The sequence below is a fragment of the Berghia stephanieae genome, chromosome 15 (assembly GCF_034508935.2).
Source record: "Berghia stephanieae isolate SIO BIC M18660-M18661 chromosome 15, UCSD_Bste_1.3, whole genome shotgun sequence".
Lineage (NCBI taxonomy): Eukaryota > Metazoa > Mollusca > Gastropoda > Nudibranchia > Aeolidiidae > Berghia > Berghia stephanieae.
The window spans coordinates 6,413,947-6,422,337 of NC_088374.1; positions in this window are offsets into that span (position 1 = coordinate 6,413,947).

Below are 8,391 nucleotides of genomic sequence, written 5' to 3' on the forward strand. Positions count from 1 at the left end.
GAGCCACGCTCTCACCTGCCAGGCGGAGTTGTCGTACCAATAAGGTCGCAGGTTCAAACCCCACCACCGCCGCGAAAGATTTTTATTCTCTATTGTCTTCTGGCACTTTTCTGTTCACTTCATATCTTGTTGTTACCAACATAAGTGCCTGCTCCACTCACTTTTCTGAATTAAAAATTCACCCCATACACCGGAGCATACTCAATGTCTCAATCGTTTCTATGTTATATGTTTGTGTTGAGAATATTGGCTATTAAGCTTAACTGCTGGTCAAAATTATTCGCGATGGTGGTGTACGAACGAATCGGCGGTCTCAAGAAGTGGGTGAGAGAGGGATCTAGTAATGACTTTGAGTTTGAAACGAATATTTTTGTGTTCGTGATAGCTCACACGGTAGAGCCACGCTCTCACCTGCCAGGCGGAGTTGTCGTACCAATAAGGTCGCAGGTTCAAACCCCACCACCGCCGCGAAAGATTTTTATTCTCTATTGTCTTCTGGCACTTTTCTGTTCACTTCATATCTTGTTGTTACCAACATAAGTGCCTGCTCCACTCACTTTTCTGAATGTATATATGTATGTATCTATGTATCTATGTATGTGTGTATGTACGTATGTATGTATGTATGTATGTATGTATGTATGTATGTATGTATGTATGTATGTATGTATGTATGTATGTATGTATGTTGGGTGGGGATCCTGACCTCCCATAGTGGGCAGGGAGGTACATGCTGTGTCTTCTATCTCCCCATACCCGTTTCCCAATTGTTTCCTGTCATTGTCTTGGAATGAGATTACTTAGTTTTGTCCTGATCCTTGCCGGAGCTCCTTGGCTGGGAGGGAAACAGTCGAATGTATAGTTATAGTTTTGGGAGATGATATTTCTTTCCTTGTAAATCATCTCTCTGTTATGCATTGTATTATGTTGAGTTTACATATTATATTAAATGATTGGTAAACATTTGAGTGTATTCCTCTTAGATGGGACCTGTGCTTGTGTCTGGATGAGACTTTTAGGTGATCTCAAACTAAGTGCATTGATGATCTGCTCTTGGAATCTACATCTGATCCCGATTTGTTCCCAGTTCCCCTATGTCTTACTTTTTCTTGGGTGCTTTTATTGTAATTCTATAACTTTTTACTATCCCATTTTCTTCCTTTTTACTGGCGCTGATATAACCTAAATGTGTTGCAAGCGCCGTAAAACCCTTAAAAACAAAAACATATGTATGTATGTATGTATTTATGTATGTATGTATGTTTGTATGTATGTATGTATGTATGTATGTATGTATGTATGTATGTATGTATGTATGTATGTATGTATGTATGTATCTATGTATCTATGTATGTATGTATGTATGTATGTACGTATGTGTGTATGTACGTATGTGTGTATGTATGTATGTATGTATGTATGTACGTATGTGTGTATGTATGTATGTGTGTATGTATGTATGTATGTATGTACGTATGTGTGTATGTACGTATGTATGTATGTACGTACGTACGTACGTATGTATGTACATACATACATACATACATACATACATACATACATACATACATACATACATACATACATACATACATACGTACGTACGTACGTATGTATGTATGTATGTATGTATGTACGTATGTGTGTATGTATGTATGTATGTATGTGTGTATGTATGTATGTACGTATGTGTGTATGTATGTATGTACGTATGTTTGTATGTATGTATGTGTGTATGTATGTGTGTATGTATGTATGTATGTGTGTATGTATGTGTGTCTTTGTGTATGAGAAAGATAGTTTTTCCATTTAATTTTTATGTAATATTATAAAAATGTTGACATAAATTTTGTTATTTCTCGATCGTCTTTGTTACATTCTTTCTCTGAAAAGCAGAAAATTACCATTCTAACTCATCGAACATGCTACCTATGAAATGTAACATATTCCCCATGTTTTTCACTGACAATGGCTAAAGAGCTAACCCACACTGGAGACTGACTCCAACGACCCTGCACTACCATCTTCCGGATAAAGACGTCGGGCACGGAAAAAAATACTCAAAATAAAGAGAAGAGCCGTTAGACCTACCCATACCAAGCACCCAATGTCCTGTGCCATTTTTTTTTTTCAAGCTTTGTATGGATAGGTCTGGAATGTGCTCAGTTTTACACATTCCTGGTATTGTTATTGGAGGTAGGAGGATAAATAATCTGAGATATGCAGATGATACAGTATTGTTGGCATCGAACGAGACAAATCTACAGATCCTTGCAAATCAAGTAAACCTGAACAGTACAGCAAAGGGTCTAGAGATGAATGTTCAAAAGACGAAGGTAATGGTCATGTCAAAGAAGCCTGAAAAAATCGCAAAAGTCCAAATTAATAATCAAAACATCGAACAAGTAGATTCTTTCAAATATCTTGGACAGACAATGACCAACAACGGAAAAAATGAGCTGGAAGTGAAAAACAGGATTGCTATAGCTAAGTCGAGGTTCAGCCAACTGAATAACATTTTAACTTCGCAACAAACGCAGATGAAAACGAGAATAAGAATACTCAAATGTTATGTCCACTCAGCACTTCTCTACGGCTCAGAAACCTGGACCTTGAACAAACAAATAGAGAAAAGAATTGAGGCCTTTGAAATGTGGACTTTCCGTCGCCTTGGAAAAATCAGTTGGAAAGAAAAGAAAACAAATCAAGAAGTCTGTGACATCCTTGATATCAGACCGACCCTATTGAAAGTAATAAAAACAAGAAAACTAAGGTATTTTGGACATCTAAGACGCCATCAAACTGTCAACAAGGACATTCTTGAGGGTAGAGTTGGGGGAAAAGAGGAAGAGGCAGGCCAGCAAGAACTTGGATAGATGATGTGAGGACATGGACAGGATTGGCGGCAGCCGAATGCAGTCAGCAAGCCGTCAACAGGGAAGATTGGCGTGTCATTTCAAGTCGACTTCAACCCATGAGATGACACTGGAAGAAAAAGAAGATGGATAGGTCTAGCGGCTCTTCTCTTTGTTCTTAGTATTTTGTCCGTGCCCGACGTCTTTATCCGGAAGATGGCAGGGACGGGTCGTTGGAGTCAGTCTCTGGTGTGGGTTAGCCCTAACAGTCCAAGATAGCTCAGTTGGATGGGGTCACATGAGGGGGGGGGGACAGAGAGATCAATTATTGCTGTGTCTTCTATCCCTCCATATAATATGTTTACCCTTTCCATGTTACGTTCTGTTCTGGATTGAAATTGCTGTTTTTGTTGGGGTTTTTTTTTTTACCTGGTTCTGGCATCTGTCCTTAGCTTGGAGGCTGGATGGGGATCCTGACCTCCCATAGTGGGCAGGGAGGTACACACTGTGTCTTCTATCCCCTTATATCTGTTTTCCAACATGCTTTCTGTCTTTGTCTTGAAATGAGATTACTTAGTGTTTTTCCTGACCCTTGTCGGAGTCCTGGCTGGAAGGGAAACAGTCAAATGCATAGTTATTGTTTTGGGAGATGATATTTTTTTCCTTGTAAATCATCTCTCTGTTATGTGTTAGTATATTTGTTATTTTTAATGTATAATGTAAGCATTTGAGTGTATTCCTCTTTGTTGGATTTTGTGCTTGTGTCCGGATGAGACTTTTAGGTGATCTCAAACTAAGTACATTGGTGGTATGCCCTTGGAATCTACATCTGATCCCTATTTGTTCCCAGTTCCCCTTTGTCTTACTTTTTCTTGGGTGCTTTAATTGTAATTCTAGAACTTTTTACTATCCCATTTTCTGCCTTTTTTACTGGCGCTGATATGACCTAAATGTGTTGCAAGCGCCGTGAAGCCCTTAAAAACAAACAAACAATTAGTAGACGTCTGTGCTTGTGTCTGGGTGAGACTTTTAGGTGATCTCAAACTAAGTACAGTGATGGTGTGCTCCTGGAATCTACAATCTGTTTCCTATTTGAACCGAGTCCCTTTTGTCTTACCTTTTCTTAGGTGCTTTAATTGTATTTTTAGAACTGTTTTACTATCTCCTTTTCTTCCTTTTTACTGGTGCTGATTTGACCCAAATGTGTTGCAAGTGCCGTATAACCTGTAAAAACAAACTAATGTTCTGTTATAGTTATTAGTTTTATTGTATATATAGACATTTGAGTGTATCATTCATAGCGAAATCCTTTGCTAGTGCCTGGATGAGACTTTCATGTAATGTCAAAATAAGACATAAATAGATTACTATATTCCAAATTGACAACATAAATTTTCGCTGTCGTCGATCAGGAATTTAGTGATGTATATATGTCTTTATTCTTTTTTGTTGTTAGTTGAAGAAGGGTGTTGGTCTGCCAATCGTGAAATTTGAGACTTCAGAGGTTTGGTCTGCCAATCTTGAAATTTGAGACTTCAGAGGTTTGGTCTGCCAATCCTGAAAATTGAGACTTCAGAGGTTTGATCTGCCAATCGTGAAAATTGAGACTTCAGAGGTTTGGTCTGCCAATCGTGAAAATTGAGACCAGATGTTTGGTCTGCCAATCGTGAAAATTGAGACTTCAGAGGTTTGGTCTGCCAATCGTGAAAATTGAGACCAGATGTTTGGTCTGCCAATCGTGAAAATTGAGACCAGATGTTTGGTCTGCCAATCGTGAAAATCGAGACTTCAGAGATTTGGTCTGCCAATCGTGAAAATTGAGACCAGATGTTTGGTCTGCCAATCGTGAAAATTGAGACTTCAGAGGTTTGGTCTGCCAATCGTGAAAATCGAGACTTCAGAGGTTTGGTCTGCCAATCGTGAAAATTGAGACTTCAGAGGTTTGGTCTGCCAATCGTGAAAATCGAGACTTCAGAGGTTTGGTCTGCCAATCGTGAAAATCCAGATTTCAGAGGTTTGGTCTGCTGACCTTGACCATCGTTATTTTAACTCCAAATTAACGTTTAGAGACCCGATTCATCCCGATATAAAACCGTTTCAAGATGGTGGGTAACAAATAAGATGCTGACTTGTGTTGCTCCTGGTGAAAGAACAGTGGTATAGTTGGGCTTTTATATAGCGCAATATCCATTAGACGTGCCTAAAGTGCTTTACAAAGGGTCCCTGACCAACAGCAACACATAACATATAGACTGACGAGACATGATGCCTGTTAGGCGATAATGCATTTTTTTTTTCTGACAGGGACAACACTGTTAACGGCCAGGTACTCATTTTACACCTGAGTACGGTGAGAGAATGTGAGTAAAGAGTCTTTTCCAAGGAATCAACTATGCGACAAGCGAGGCTCAAACCCAGGACCTTCTGATCCAAATGCGAGTGTCATACCACTAGACCACATAGCTGCATAAGTAAAATAATGTGAGTAAAAATGACTCTTATAAAAGATACAAAAAAAGGTAAACGACGTTTTGGCCCTTGACCTTCATCAGGTAAACAAGAAAAGGAAATATGTTTTATTACATTGGCTTTAACTATAACGACCCAATGTATTATAACATATTTCCTTTTTTTGTATTATCTGAAGGTCAAAGGTCGAAATGTCGTTTACTTTGTTTTGTATATTTTATAAGAGTCATTTTTACTTCCATAATAATAAATATGATAATTTGTATAATCTTTAATGTCCAAAAGAAAAAGAATGGCAATTTGTCATTTGGTTTACAATATTTGAAATTAAAGATAAAATACATAGATAGATTTAGATAGACAAAAATATATTAATAAAGTAATACAATATTATATAAACGTCAAAATCAAAATGATATCAATATATAAATGAACATGACATTTCAAAACAGTTTCGAAAACCCAAACACACGCTCTCTTACTCACACGCACAACTACACACACACATACACACCTGCAGCAGAATAAAAGCTTGGAAAGTTGTTGGGGTGAAACATTGATAGTTATAGCAAAGAGCGTGTCGGTAACGATTGTTATGTTACCAAGAGCTCTCACTTCCCGCTTTTGGTGAAGCCAAGCATCTTCCGTCTTCTACTCGTATTTTCTTCATTGTATCAGTAAGCCTAGCGCGCATGATACACGCGGAGCACACCCACCTCGCTGTCTCGCCTGGCACGCGACAATAGCATTGTGGTTAAGAGAAGTGAGAGCTCTTGGTAACTACGTTACCCTACACACTCTTTGGTTATAGTCTTCTATACTGTGTTGTAAAAATTCTGTCCAATGTTGATGTGTTTGAATTTTTAACACGTTTTCTACAGGTAGTTCTAAGTTGACGTCATCAGGTAATTGTTGTTTTTTGCCATCCGCATTTATGAGTAATTCACACTAAACTGTGTTAACCTGACTATAAACGATCATGGTTACAGAAAGTTTTGTGTGTTGGTCCGTTATACTTCCGGATGGCAATGTTGTGAACTCCTTAGCCAAGCGCATACTCTCTATAGATAGTTTGTACTTCAGTAAAGAGCTCACAACATTGTCATCCGGAAGTATAACGGACCAACACGCAAAACCATGATCGTTTACAGTCTGTTTAATACAGTTTAGTGAGAATTACTCGTGAACGTGGATGGTAAAAAACAATAACAAAGACTTAAGTGACGTCAACTTCGAACTATCAATAGTCAGGCTAATCGTAGCCAGCGTTAACTTATAGCCTGACACTGACCAAAAATGACGTCAAAATGCCAGTCTTTGGCCACTAAAGAAAACAAATCGTGAGTTGTATTCAATAGTTCAACCAATAGGACCACTTGTCTCCATGAGCACTAGTAACGACAACTCACTAGGCGGTTCAAAACCAAATAATGACGTCAAAATGCCAGTCTTTTTGGGTTTCAGCGTTGCCATCGTTATATAGCCTGACCGTCGATAAGATCGTATTTTGACTTATAGATAGTTCGAAGTTGACGTCACTCAGGTCTTTGTTATTGTTTTTTTTTTTTTTTTTTTTTTTTTTTTTTTTTTTTTTTTTGCCATCCGCGTTTATGAGTAATTCTCACTAAACTGTATTAACCAGACTATAAACGTTCATGGTTACACATAGTTTTTTTGTGTTGGTCCGTTGTACTTCCGGATGGCAATGTTGTGAGCTTCTTTGTGTGCATACTATATATAATATCCAAGCCGTGCTCATCCAGTGTGTTGTTTTAAACACTTAGTGAGTACACGGTCCAATAGATAGAATGCGCTTGCCCAAGGAGTTCACAACATTGCCATCCGGAAGTATAACGGACCAACACACAAACTCTGTGTAACCATGAACTTTTATAGTCTGGTTAATACAGTTTAGTGAGAACAACTCACAAACGCGGATGGCAAAAACAATAACAAAGGCCTGAGTGAAGTCATCTGCATACTATCTATAAACGTTCATGGTTACACATAGTTTTTTGTGTTGGTCCGTTATACTTCCGGATGGCAATGTTGTGAGCTTCTTTGGCTAGTGCATACTTTATATAATATCCAAGCCGTGCTCATCCAGTGTGTTATTTTTAACACACAACACACTTAGTGAGTACACGGTCCAATAAACACAGTCTTACTTTGAGATTTTAACGAAAACTTTTAGTTTGGTTTTGTTAATCAAGTTGGATAATAGGATTCAGTAGTCTGATGTCACGCCGCCTGGCAACGGAGGCCATCTTGGTTCTAAACAAAGACAATCATTACTTTTTATTCTTCATGCTGGCTAGAACTTTTCATTCCCTTTTCATATGCCTTGTGATCAGAATGTGTAAAAGTCAAAACATGATCAAATTTATGTGTTTTTTTTCCTCTGGAAACGTTTTTATGCTCGCCGGAGAAATATTTCATACGGGCGTCCGCCATTGTTCCGATAGTTTAGAGCCAGTGTTACTAAGTTACCATGCGTCATTAGGAATGAAGTGACGTTACGACTGTTGAAGACTATTCAGCGCGTAATCGCGCAGATGGTATGATTAATTCTGGGATTAAAGTTTCTATTGTTTCCAGTTTCCAGGCATTTTGACGTGAGAGTATATTTAAAGGGATACAAAATTGGACTTAAATAGCTTTATATTATTATTATTCCCCTCCACCACGACATCATAAGATATCGTCGCCTAGCCGAAGGAATATAGATAATTCATCAAACAAGATGTCTGATGTCAACAGGAATCGCCCATGTTGTCAAAGTGAGCAAATTGGGGGTTAATAATCTTGCCCAAGGGAAGTAAACGAAAGTACCTGAAGCGGGGTTCGAACCTGGTACCTTCCGGGTCACAGTACAATACCTTAATCTAAAAACCTAAACACAACGCATCAATACGTTTTAAAGTGTCTATCTTACCTCAGAAGTTGACGTCACCCAGCTGTGTTTTTTAACTTTATTTTATTGGTTTAAGACAGCCATTTTTCTGATTACTACAAAGGGCTGGGTGACAGGGGGGGGGGGGGGCGGAGTAGGTCAATTGCGGCAGCA